The sequence below is a fragment of the Nanorana parkeri genome, unplaced genomic scaffold (genome assembly GCF_000935625.1).
Source record: "Nanorana parkeri isolate BGI_ZX_2015 unplaced genomic scaffold, ASM93562v1 scaffold121, whole genome shotgun sequence".
Classification (NCBI taxonomy): domain Eukaryota; kingdom Metazoa; phylum Chordata; class Amphibia; order Anura; family Dicroglossidae; genus Nanorana; species Nanorana parkeri.
The window spans coordinates 1,311,902-1,326,564 of NW_017306389.1; positions in this window are offsets into that span (position 1 = coordinate 1,311,902).

The following is a 14,663-nucleotide window of genomic DNA, read 5'->3' on the forward strand; positions in this document are numbered from 1 at the left end:
GAGAGATGGAATAATATCTTCATTTGTAGAAATGAGCTCAGGCTTGGACTGAACTCAGTCCGAACCTGAGCATGAGGACCTCCGAAAATAGAACTGTAATGGCACTCCAACCCAATCAACTGCAGCCCCGGCATTCCACGTGCCACAGCTGAATGTAAACAAAAGGGCGGGGTGCTTGTGCTGACATCATTGACCTTATAGCCTTTTTAGGTAAATGTAATTTACCAAATATAGGCATGTAGCCATATAAGGTCAATGACATCCCTTCATCTCACCCCTTTGCTTACATCAACCTTCAGGCAGGAAATTTCCCACTGACAGCTGATTGGGCAGCACGGAGAGAGCTTCCTTCCATGTTTGGAAGGCGCTCCAGGGTTTGGAGGAGCTCAAGTTGAGGAGCTCAGGACCTGAGCTCATCCCTATTCATTTGTGTTAGCGCCTTAATGAACTGTGACATTTCATTTAAGTTCTAACAGAAAAAACTCAATAGCGTGATGCACCGGGGTTGGTGCATCAGCACTGTTACCTGACGGCGCACACCAGTGGATATGCTTTCAGCGCGGCTTGCTGGTATGGACAAGCACTAAATCAGAAATCCTATCATTTATGTAAATGCAGTCCCGGAATATCTGATCTGGATCGGTTTTTCAAACATTCAACACATCTGACTTCTGACTTGTTAGTAACAAACTCAGTTGACCATCAATACCACATATTCTTTTTCTTTAGGCACATGTTAAAGCCTATTGAACAGAAAACAAGTGTCGAGCAGACAGTCTGAATTCCTGTTTATTGATAAGAATAGTTTTATAAATATCACATAGATGGTACACAGGGGAATAGCAGTGTGTGTTTGCTCTATGCCCAGTATAAATTCTGCATCATGCCCCATGAGATCATTGTAGGTGCTTCCAATTTTTGCACACCACCAATTACTAAATCGTTTTTTTCGCAGCACCTGTTACAACTTGCAGTTGTGTGTAAGTTATAATGAATGCTGACTATTAATTTTAATCTAGGAGACAGCTTTCAGTATAAACATAAATTAGATGGAAGTACAATACATCCCTAAAGGTCTGGGCACACACACTTGGGGAATTTATTAAACCCACACAAGCAGTTATGAGACGCTGAAGTTTGCCAGGGGCTACGCCAACCTCCAGTCACATGACCCAGGACTATTTTCATTCACAGCTTTAAATGGTGTGCAGTTCTTCCTGTGATTCATGGGACTTTCATATGACAGAGCAGATCATTCTGTATTGCTCTAAAACAAAGAAGAACAGTGTGATTGTTCTGGAACGCTGTTATTATAATGTGATTGACATATTTCACTTCAATTACTTTATTTAAGGCAGCGTTGACTTAAAATGGACCTGTGCGTTGTGCATGCGGAGGTTCACTTAGTGGATACGTAACCTCTAACAATAAACTTCTCTTACTTCCCCATTTAAATTTTTATTTAAAAAAACAGTTGTTTTTTCATATGTATTTGATAATGCAAAACAATACCTGTTGATCCTGCCAGAAACTTTGTCAGCTGATAACTTCCTGTGCTCCATTCTTATTATTGAAGCTGGCCATACACTGCTCGAAATTCTGCTGTCTCGAAATTCAAGCCGTGTATACCTGTCAGCACTTAATTTTTTTTATTACAATAAAGTTATCAAAAAAATTCAATGCGCTGCCATCACTGTTCAGTTATTCCGACAGCTGCGGGCATTGACTGTCAGAATACAATAGCCAGGTAGGGGAGATTCACACATATAATTGCCCTCTAATGTCTGTGGTTGAAAGGAAATTAATTATATTTTACATTTATTTTCAGAATTTTTGAATTACATTCATAACTTACATTTATTTTTACTTCTTTTTATTAGTGTAAAGATATAAAAATATATAAAAAATATATATAAATAAAGTATTGCTTATATATACATTTACCACCTACAGTTGGCGCAATCCCGTCAGTTCTCTGTTACTTTTGCGAAATAATTTTGCCACTTTGCTATGATTAGGCTATATTGATAGTTGGAACACATGCACAGCTAAAGGAGTCAGAATAGGGAAATAAAAATATATAAAAAATATATATAAATAAAGTATTGCTTATATATACATTTACCACCTACAGTTGGCGCAATCCCGTCAGTTCTCTGTTACTTTTGCGAAATAATTTTGCCACTTTGCTATGATTAGGCTATATTGATAGTTGGAACACATGCACAGCTAAAGGAGTCAGAATAGGGAGGACATCTGCTTCATCTCTATGCTCATATGGCTCTATATGATGATTCAGTTAGCCAGAGATATTTAGAAAGTGAGCAGCAACTGATGATGATAACGTTTTATTATTAGAAAGCCAGGATGCTTTGCAAATGCTGTATCCTGGAAGCACCATGTATTAGAGATATTTTGTAATGAAGTAATGAATAAATATATAAAGGCCTAATTTATAAGAGAAACCATTATGATAATAGCGACCATAAACCACTATAGTGTCCCTTAAAGCTGCAACCCTGGCTTTAGGCATCTTCATGTTGCCCCATATAAGATAAAAGTTACATAGTTACAGTAGTTATAGTAAGTCAAGTTGAAAAAAGTCCATCAAATTCAACCTTCCAGTTGGTCTAGTAGTAGGTACTTCTTAGATCAGTCAGCCAGTTGCTATCTATTACACCAGCTTTATTAGGCGGTGCTCTTACATTGCAGTCACACTACAGCCTAAGTCAATAGACTTTTGTTTGTTTCACATGGGTTTTTACTAGGGATGCACCAATATATCGGCCAGCTGAAACATATCGGCCGAAAATGGCACTTTTGGCATAATGCCGAAAGTGCCATTTTCTGGCCGATATAGAAATCCGTTCTTTCTCTCCTCCCTGCTGGGCGCTGCTCTGTGTCCCCCACGGGGAGGAGAGAAACTCTCACAGGAGGCCAAGTGCTCCCAGACCACTCAGCCTCCTGTCACAGATTGGCAGAGCGGTGCGTGGGCGGAGACAGCCAGCGGTGTCACAGGAGGATGAGCTCCGCTCGCTCAGCCTCCTGTGACAGCTGTCAGGAAGGAGAGCGGTACACACACTCAGCGAGCAGTGATCGCTGAGTGTTTGTAAATAATTGAGGACATAGTATGTTGACTATATCCTCAATTATGAATGAATGGAAAGTGTTCTACAACCCCTCCTGTTCATTCATAGTTGTAGTTATAGTGAACATACTCTGTCCTCATGTTATGAATGAACAGGAACACTCATAGAGGATTCCTGTTCATTGATAACAGGGGATACAGAAAAAGAGATAGAGGACTCTGTGTCCTCAATCTCTTTTTCTATTTTAAAAGGGAAATATCAGGGGTCTGTTTTCCCCAAAGCCCCTAAAAGTAAAGTAAAAAATAAAAATATTTAATAAAAAATGAATAAATAAATAAAAATAAATAAATTGAAAAAAATTAAAAGTCTACAAAAATTAATAAAAAGAAAATATTACATTTTTTAGGAAAAGTTAAAATAAAAAACATTTTCGTTTTCTGTTTCGGCCTGACATTTTTTTCTATTTCGGTTTTGTTTCGTTTTGAAATTTTCATTTCGGTGCACCTCTAGTTTTTACATTTCCATAAAAATCAATGGGAATGCCAGACCCAGTTGAAGCAGGTGAAATCCAGGTCAGAAGGAGGTCAAATGCACCTGTCAATGAATTCTATGTAAGCTCAGAACATTTCAAACTGATGTCAAACGGATGCTATCGATGCCTAAGCCTAAAGCCCATTTAAACAGGCCCTTATTTTTGAAATCCTCCTGTCTAGCAACCTCCCCTCCCAGTCTCACATTCACCTGTCTCCAATACAGCAGGGCAGCCTCCTTTGCACCATACAGCAGCTTGACAGAATCTGCACCAGAGTATGGAGTATGAACTCTCCATAGAATCGCATGGGGACTACAACTCATGTATGGGTTTGCCGGAGGAAATTGGCTGTGCAGCATCAAGGAGGTCACCCTGCCAAGATCTCACTAGAATCAGGACAGGTGAGTATGGGACTTGGAGGACAGATGGGGTGCTCGTGGGTTCAATAATAAAAGTACCAGCAGTAAAAGTCAAGGTGCACTTTAAAAGCAGGAAAAATGTAAATAACACTGAGAATATAGAGTCAAGGAAATCAACTGTGTAGAGATAGTAAAATCATATCCTGATATTGGAACATAACTGATTGTGCCACAACAGGGGCAGTACTGTGCAAGCTGCTGCAAAAACTACAAACAAGGACACACAAAAATATAAACCGTTTACTGACAAAGATAATACGGAAGCAATGCACTTACTTTGGTGTCAATGATACTTTATATCAAGGACTTATATATAGTAGTGTCCACTGAGTGCTCAATCCCTAAGGATTCCCCTACGTTCAGTACACCAGGCAGAACTGTTGCTCTTATAGGTTTCATTACAGACTCTCAGCAGCATGCCTGCATTGTACAGGGATGCTGCCAAAAGCAAGGTGACACAAGTGTATAGGACAAGTGCTGGCTTAGCTTAAACTGTGCGAAACACAGGGGAGTCCCAATGGGGCTTAAGTGCTCCATATGCACTCTTGTGCACAATTCCTAAGTGGGTTGGAAAAGAAAAACAAAACTATGAAAAACTGTCATGTCAATAGCATGTTCACGCATAAACTATGCACATTTTTGATTGCCCTTTTTTACATTTTGCGGGTTTTTTTAACACTTTCTTTGGTGTGTTTTGCAACCAAAATAGTTTTTCAATGAGAAGATTTGTGTTATGTACTACACGTATATAATGCATTTTGGATACCATGTCCTTCTTACCTATAATATGTGTACTTTCTGGTAAATCCAGGTAATCTGCCACAGGTAAAATGTATTTGTAAATACACCACAGGAAAGCACAAAGCTGAATACAGTACACTACTTGAGTCATAAACACAGCATATCCAATCACATCATCTTTGTTGTAATGAAAGCAGTAGTAGAGTATTGTATCATGTCAGCCATTGAATATTGCAGAACGTTTGGAGTTCAAGTGACACCCATTATTGGCTATGTTTGGCTTGAGTTTTTTTAAAGATGCAAGCTTTTGGGATTTCTTGGATCCCTTCATCAAGCTTATGTATAAACCCTTTAAAACGGATCCAAGAAATCCCAAAAGCTTGCATCTTTAAAAACTCAAGCCAAACTTAGCCAATAAAGGGTATCACTTAAACTAATTGCCATGTTTAGAGGCAATTTTCGTTTCACCTAATTTCATTATTTGTTGCCAATCAACTCCTTTGTAGTGCTTTCCTATCAATAAATTACAAATGATGGGACTGCCAAAAGGAAGGTAAATCACTCTGTATAAGGCAGGACGAAGCAATGGATTTGCTTTAAGCCGCCCTCCCCATCCATCCCCCAAGCACCCCATAATCACCCTTTCTTCACTTCCCCACCACCTTGATACTTCCAAATACAGAGAAGCATATGACTCATTATATGTGGCAGTGTCGGTACTAGATGATATCCATTAGGGATAGGGGGACAATCAGTTATGGTTAAGCTCTGACCTGAGCTTGCACAGGTATGTCTTTCTGCAGTCCTATAGCTGAGCAGAGCAATCGGAAAGTGTAAGTTAGTATGTACTGCTGATGCAAAGTACAGGTTTCCTTTAATATCAAGGCGGAATCTCATTAATCTCACACTGTGGTTATAAGTCATTTTACTATTCTTTTTTATATAAAGGTGTAGCATCCCCTTACCCCTGGGCAGATGAGGAGGACCCCTTGTCAGCTCAGTGGGTTAGCATTTTAATTCTCAGGGTAAAATCCTTGATTTCAATAATTGTGGGGTAAACAAAGAGAAATTGGGCACTTTAGAACATGTAAATGGTTTATTTAGCTCAAAAAAAACTGCAGGAGAGAGATCTAGGGCATAATATGACAGGCAAAAACACAGATCTAGACTTCTCTTCTAGCAAGTTAGGTAGTTGGCTCCATAAAGGCAACCATCTTCCCACTCTGCTTCCTCTGGATGTTCTCTCCAGTTGGGTACATCCTAAGGCTCAGGTTCTTCTTTCAAAAGGTAAAGTCCCTTTACTCTGGCTTCCTCTCCTTGCAGCAGTTCAAGAGGCAAAGACTGGCATCCTCACCAAGCAGCAGCCCGTGAGGCAAGAGTCTAATGGAAGGTCACCCCAAATATTTATCTCCTTCCCCAGCATGCATCACTGGCAATAAAAATTCCTAGTGATTGGACATGAAGAAATTAAATATTCAGAACTTAAGATCTTTAGGCCCCATTCACACTTGCAAATGGACTGATCACATGAGTCTTACGAATTGCTCGGTGAGACATGCAATCAGCTGCAGGAGGGATGGCACTTTACAATACAATGACAGCTGCCAGCACCCGCAATCATTTGCATGTAACCGCACATGCTGTGATTACCTGCGGACGATCACAACCAGGTAATATCGTTCACAGCATGCGTGATTACACTAGAATGTCCGCAAATGGCTGTGGTACCTGGCAGCTGTTATTGATGGGGCCTTATTTCTTCTTGCTCTATCAACTGGATAACATTCTCCAGCAACAGGCAGACGTGCTGCACTAAGTTTGGACTAGGGACACGGCAGCTGACAGAGTCCCTACAAAAGTAAATATATGTAAAGATGCCCATATATCTTACGATTATCGGACGAAACTTTTCGTCCGATGATCGAATAGTCGTACGATTTTCATACGGCAGCCCCATCCTGCCCTGATGATCGCAAGAATCATTTAGCCGTAATTAACGAAAAGCACCTGGACGAAATGCGGTAATTGATTTGCCGTATTTTCGTTAGCGCAAGCGCAGTGTAGATCGTACGACTTTTGACGGACGGAAACGCCACCAACCTTACTACAATCGTACGATCTAGCAAAGTTTTCAAACATGCTTGACCATCAAAAGTCATACGATTGTACAGTAATGTCGGCCGGACACTGCAATGCACACATACGATTATCGGCCGAAAAGTCGATCGCATACGAAAATCGTACGATAATCGTAAGGTGTATGGGCACCTTGAAGGTGCCCATACACCTTACAATTATCTGCAGATTTTCTGTGGTCAGATGGAAAAAGTGCAACAGATTGGCCCAGGTGGAGATTACTCCACCCACACAGTTAAGTGTAGATGGAGGAATCTGTTGCACCTTTTCCATCTGACCACAGAAAATCTGCAGATAATTGTAAGGCTGGGCACACACCTTACAACCATGGCAAGACTTTTGTCTTGCCATGGTTGTAAGGTACTTAAAAAAAAGTACGATCTGCCTATCTTTCATTGGCAGATCGTACTTGCGATGATCGCAAGCCACGCCCTCTGAGGGGCGGGCTTCCGATGAACGCAATGCCGAACACCGGCCCGTCCGGCTTTTATCTCACGAACATGCTACACACCCGCCGAACATCGGACGTTGCTCGGCGGGTTTTGAAACATGATCAGGTCCCCACACACCTTACGATAATCGTGGGAAATCCCGCGATTGTACGATTATCGTAAGGTGTGTGGAAGCCGTGCGACCTCTACTACTGTAAGGTTGCACGACTTTAAACTTACGAACCTTGCGATAATTGTACGATAATCGAGGGAAATCCCGCGATCGCACGATTATCGTACAGGCGTGTGGAAGCCGTGCGACCTCTACTACTGTAAGGTCGCACGACTTTAAACTTACGAACATGTTTTTTAAGTACCTTACAACCATGTCAAGACAAAAGTCTTGCCATGGTTGTAAGGTGTGTGCCCAGCCTTCGTAAGTTTAAAGTCGTGCGACCTTACAGTAGTAGAGGTCGCACGGCTTCCACACACCTTTACGATAATCGTACGATTGCGGGATTTCCCGCGATTATCGTACGATTATCGTAAGGTGTGTGGGGACCTTAAGGTGTATGGCCAGCTTTATCCTTCATTATATGCGTGTGAATAACTTAGGTTTGTGAAGGTGAAACCACTTAAAAACAATAATTGTAACACTGTCACCTGCTGGCTGATTACACTGAACTAGCAATGGTTTGACCAGTGGCCTCTTAAGTCATTGCTATTATATTTGCTTTGTTACGTACCTTTGTAGCATGGTCTATTGCTCAGATGTGTAAAAAGGCAAACAGCTTTTGCAGTAGTTGGGAGGTAGAAGCTCAGGGCCCAGCTTAGTTTTATGGTAGAAGGTGTGACAGGATCCTGCTGGGTCTCTAGCTAGAATTTCGGGGGATGCTCTCCAGCAGATGACAGTAGATAGTGTTTAAACAATGACTCTATTGACACAAGAAACAAGATGAATCTTGCTTCAAAAGCATTGCAGATGAACAGCCTTGGGGCAGAGGGTAGCCTGCAGAGAGCCAGGGAGCCAAACTGGGAAAATGGGTGTGGAAAGAGCTGGGAACATTTAATTCTGTTTGAAAATATTTGACGGACTTGAGCTGTATTTCTATGAGGGTTTTTTTTTTTTATGGTCCTTTGAAGAATATTATACTTTTATAGAATGCATTCTCAGTGTCCATGCACTACACAAGAAACACACAGATTCATTCCCAGATTGGAAGCAGAACTGCTACTTGCTTTGATGGCTGAAGATATCATTAGGATGAACTGAATAAACCTTCATTGCATGCCAAAACATTTCACTGTGAGAGTGCAGCCCCCATTGGGTCTATGTAGCCTAAAAGAGTTTCCACTTTATTCTAAAAGCGTTCTACCCAGGACATAACCAAAACTTTTAAGCCCATACCAACATTTTGATTGCCCGTCCCTCACTAAAACGAAGAGCTGTATGTAGGGTGCAGAGTAAGCTGTATCTAAAGTGTGTCATGGTGAAGAGGGAGCCTGTCATTAGGAGAAGTACCCTGGAAGAAGAAATGCCCTAAAGAGACAGGGCTGGAGAGAAGAAAACTATGCTGGGGAGGCCTTGGAGAAATAAAGTAACTGACATGAAGAACAAAATTGGTTTGCTTACTTATCTGCTGAGCTCTGCAAGTAGGCATCCCGTTCCTTTCCCAGCTGGGGCTATCTGCATGCATTCAGTCATGTGACAGCTCAAGTTTTTCAAGTGAGTGGATATCCTCAATGAATCCTGGTGGTAAAGGAGCATGATGCTCCCCTGAACACTCCTGCAGGACAGTAACTTCCACTGCATGACTGATATATAAAAAGTAGTGAAAGAAACCTTCTCCCTTCACACACCTGGTCCTCCTGTCCCTCATTCAACCTTGGGCCCCATATCAGTTGTTTGGGCTGCAATAGCTCTAGTTTTACATTTGGCTCGCACCAGGGGAGCACCATAGGCCTCAGCTAACACCTTCTAGTGTTTTATTGGGAATACACTATCATTAGGGAAATATTTTTTTCATTGTTATTGTGTCAACAGGTTCAGAACTTCATATCAGAAGTATTGGAAACACCAGTTTTCCCATCTCTGCTATGGTTGCGGCACCTTGCCTTCTATTTTAATCTGCAGCTGTTTTGCTCCGATACAGATTGGGTTTTACCACTGCATACAGGCAGGGGACACAGCTGATAATTAATGTTAACAGGAGGCTCTACTTATTCATGTGAAATGTGAGTTTTATTGATTTGTCCACTTTAAACCCTGATGGTCATACAGAAAAGAGGTCCCTCAGTTTTCTTTGTGGAAAAGGGAATGAGCCTTCTATGATTGCAATTTTAATTAATGCTTGTTATTGTGTGAATGATCCCCATACACTGCCAGGCAACATAAGTTAAATCACGTTAATACCTATTAGACATGTTTATGGATCAACGTAGAGGTTTCATTAACTAATGGGCTGGCTCTGGAGTCTGGACATATTTGAAGTATTTACAAAAGACACCTATGCGTGACCTATGGTTTTGGATATAGGCTTTGAGCTAATTGAGGAATAGGAGAGAAACACTGATGTTGATAGAGGTTAAATTATTATTCTTTATTCGGGATCGTATTACCTTTTTTTCACCTTTTGGAAGTCAGAACACTGCTTTTTGTATACCAGTATCGATGGGGGTGCATCAGGAATGTAACTGACAGTCCTTGTGTCTGCAGTCAGGGTGAATTCCCTCTTGAAGTTCCTCTGTGACCAGTTGCATGTGTGATGTTAAAATCGTTCATTCCCAGACACTTGTGAGTATAATTTTAATTGTTCTTGTACATCTAATAAATGATTTTACACCTGGAGGCAGCGCTCTGCTTTTTGTTTCTTTGCATGTGCTGAAGGGAATCCCTGATCTCTGTGAGAAGTAGCCCCTGAGCTAATAAGGATTGTGATTTGGCAGAACACGGTCTGAAGAATTTTAGCGCTGAGATACTTTCTATACTTATCCTCTCTCCTCACTCTCTCCCCTGGCTGTCTCTCCTTGCTCTCTCCCCTGGCTGTCTCTCCTCGCTCTCTCCCCTGGCTGACTCTCTTCTCTCTCTCTCCTGGCTGTCTCTCTTCGCTCTCTCCCTTGGCTGTCTCTCTTCGCTCTCTCCCCTGGCTGAATCTCTTCTCTCTCTCTCCTGGCTGTCTCTCTTCGCTCTCTCCCCTGGCTGTCTCTCTTCACTCTCTCCCCTGGCTGTCTCTCTTCTCTCTCCTGGCTGTCTCTCTTCTCTCTCTCTCTCTCTCCTGGCTGTCTCTCTTCGCTCTCTCCCCTGGCTGTCTCTCCTTGCTCTCTCCCCTGGCTGTCTCTTCTTGCTTTCTCCCCTGGCTGTCTCTCATCGCTCTCTCCCATGGCTGTTTCTCTTCGCTCTCTCCCCTGGCTGACTCTCTTCTCTCTCTCTCTCCTGGCTGTGTCTCTTCGCTCTCTCCCCTGGCTGTCTCTCTTCACTCTCTCCCCTGGCTGTCTCTCTTCTCTCTCTCTCCACTGGCTGTCTCTCCACGCTCTCAAAACTGGCTGTCTCTCCTTGCTCTCTCTTCTAACGGGAGGACACAAACTAGCGTCCTCCCGTCACCCTAAGGTATGTGTTTGCTCACTTCCTGATCTACTGAGCCGACCTGTGACAGTTTCATTGTCACAGGTCGGCTAGAACTATGAGGATGAGTGAAAAGCCCTCACCTCATAGTTCTCCTTTAAGAAAAAAGACAAGAAAAGATTTTATCCGAGGTAAGTTTTCCTTGTAACATTATTCAATGTGATCTTCTGTTGGTAAAAAAAAAAGTGTGAAAAGTAAAAGATCAACCAACAAAAGGACGGTTTATTTTCATACACTTTTTGTGGTTCATAAACATAAACATAGAGGTGAATAGTAGAAAGCTGCAGTAGACTGTGCGTTCAAAAAGAAATTCTGGACGTTCCAATAGCATAGGCTTTTTTTTTTCTCATTTTAGACTTTCGAGACTTAAGTGTGCGTGAAAAAATGAAGATATCAACTACCAGTGTGAGCATTGTCACAACTATTGGCCAAGTGTGTTCAACTGATAACGACTGAAAGGAAGTGGCTGAGCAGTTCTAACATCTCTCTCCATCTTCAGAAGATGTGGATATGTAACACGAGTAATAATGAATAAAAAATTTTATATACAATATAAAATGTATAATATACGGTAGTTTTATATATATAATGCATTATCAAGATGATAGTTGCAACTAAAACCACTGACACTGGGTGATTATGCAAATCCCATGTTACTTGCAGTTCGTGATGTTCCGGGCAAAGCGAAGTGTGTGCTTTCCCTCTGTGTACTAAGGTAGATAGATAGATAAATAGATAGATAGATAGATAGACAGATAGATAGATAGATAGATAGATAGATAGATAGATAGATAGATTAAAAAAAATTATGTTATCAGAGATTGGAATTTGTAAATATTAATATTGTATTACCATTATCGTACATTATGGTAAATTAAATATGATGTATGGATGCATATTATATTATGACAACAATTTCACAATAATATTTATATACATACAGACGTATTTTTCATCCAAGAACAATGATGACCTATAAACCCCCACTGTAGCAAGTGCAGGGGCACCTAATTGATGGAGAATCCACCATAGATGTATAAGTATAAATGCTACAATATGTTAAGGGAGTATAAAATCTAGTGTCACTTACTCTTTATATCCCATCCAATTAATATCCCTTATTTACACTTTTCTAATTTTGATTGTTCATAGATTTTTATAGAAATCCTCAGAGTTCCTCCTGATGAAGCAGGCCTTATTACCTGTGAAACGTGTAGGGTCATCCTCCATTCACTGACATAACAATGGCTACTACTAAAGGGATCAGCTGAAATCTCCCCAAACTGAGGGGTAAAACAGTATAGAAATATGGTAACAAAATATGCAAATGATGATATATATATATCTGGTCTTTGGTAGGTCAAGGCCTTGTGAGGTTTCATGGCACATGATTATTGTATCTCATATGAAGGCCTTATAATGAAACAGGCAAGTCTTAATTTTTATGCATAGTCTGAATGAACCTTAAAGGAGAACTATGAGGTGAGTGCTTTTCACTCACCTCATAATTCTAGCCGACCTGTGACAATGAGACTGTCACAGGTCGGCTCAGTAGATCAGGAGGTGAGCGAACACATATCGGCGTTCGCTCACCTCTCGATCCTGTCACGGCTCTCTGCCGTGACAGGGGAGGGGCTGTATTCCTCCCTCCCCTCTCTGTCTGGCGGCACGGACGGGGGAGGGGGCGAGTACAGCTGGCCCTGCCTCTAGATAGGCAGAGCCAACTGTCACTCACGCAGCTGGGCGGATCCCGGCATAATTGTCGGGATCCGCTTTAGCTGCGGCGTCTTAGGCTGGGTTCACACCTAGGCGGACTGAATATGCACGTTTTTCGCGCTGTTTTTTTACCGCGATTCGCGGTAAAAAAACCGTGCGAATACCGCGCGTTTCCGAGGGATTCTTGGCTGTATCCCAATGGAACATGTACTTCTTTGGGCGTAGGGCGGTTTCCCGCACGTTCGTACTCGCGGAAAACCGCCCAGATGGGAACCATGCACATTGAAAATAATGGCATTTCCCTGTTTGAGCGTTTTTTCGCGAGTACGAAAGCGCGGAAAAACGCCTAGGTGTGAACCCAGCCTTAGTATACCGCGAGCTGCTGCTCGCGGTATACTGAGACTAGGGTGACGGGAGGACGCTAGTTTGTGTCCTCCCGTTACCCTTAGGAAAACTATGGGGAAAAGCCTTAACCCCATAGTTCTCCTTTAAGTTGCGCTGCCAACCCATTCACAATGAATGTGTGCCTTATCACAGTACAACTAAAAGTTCAATAATATGACAAGTCCCATTGATTTAAGGATACAACAAGGTACCTGCTATTACTGTTGTTAACCAATAAAGCATAATCTGCATCCAACTTTATTTCCTATCTCATCTTGCTACTAAGGCTGTATTTCCTAAAAGCTAAATGCCAGGTTTAAATATTTGTATATACTTACATTGGCCTAGCTTGACACAATGTATGTATATATAAATGATCCCTAGCAGGGCCACAGAGGTTGTATAATACACTGTAGTAGCTGCAGCCACATTAGTTCCTATACCAGGTCTAGGAACAGCCGCTGTGCTGAGCAACTTCCCCATTGATGTTAAAACAAAGCAGGTCTCTTGCTTAGCACAGCGGCCATTTGGAGGACTAGTATTTTTGCAAAGAATACTAGAACTTCTGTGATTAGACAAGAGGCAGTGCCATGGCATCACTGCCCCTCATCCAATCAGAGAACACCTAGTATTTATTGACAAAATACCTAGAAGACAATGTAATACATTTGTAATAGCTGCAGCTACCACAGTGTATTACACGTTCCCTGTGGCCCTGCCCGGGATCATTTATATATACTTACATTGTGCCAAGCAGAACCAACTTCTGTGCTAAATTCATGCCCATGGAGATAAGTCCTGCCCACCTGAAATTTTCATTGTCCACCGAGAGCTCCCCTACTGGCCACTGTGGTATTCTTGGCACGTGAATATAATTCAGTCCAGAACTGAAACCAGAATCAGAGATGCACACAAATATTGGGTTTCTGGCTAATAAAGGTAAACAACACTGAGTCTATTATAAATGTTTTCACATAACTACTTTCACCCAGGATTCACATGTTTTTCCAATGATATCAAATTAGACAAATGTATGAATACTGGATGAAAGTTGTGTAAAAGCATTTATAAATATACCCCTTTGTGTTGTTTGCTCTTAGGTGGGACTTGTGCATTAATCACACAATACCAGTACTGCAATATCGTGCTTTGCGTTGCTTTGGAAAAAAGTACAGTAGTGCATGCTGGCCAGGAGGTGCATTGGGGTGCCATTCTAATGAATGACAACACGCCTAGTGCACAGTAACGCACACTAGGTTTCATGCGATTAATGCTGCACTTAAGTGTGAATGGGTAAAATGTTGACAAGATCGTGTTAATGTCAGGTTTGTAGGCACCTATGGCAGAGGCAGCATGACCTGTATCACACTTTATACGCAAACAAAGACGGATGATTTTAAATGATCAGAATACTCATTATAGTGACACATAGTAGGATATTAGTGCAAACGGGGTTTAAACTTGAGTTTCACTTGAAACAAATCAAAAAGAAAAATTCCAGCTCATTGTGACAGCCTTGTAGTATTTCCTGGCTGACATTAGTGGGTTTGTCTCCAGGCAGCTCTTGTAATTAAAATCTCTTTTCTGCCTCAG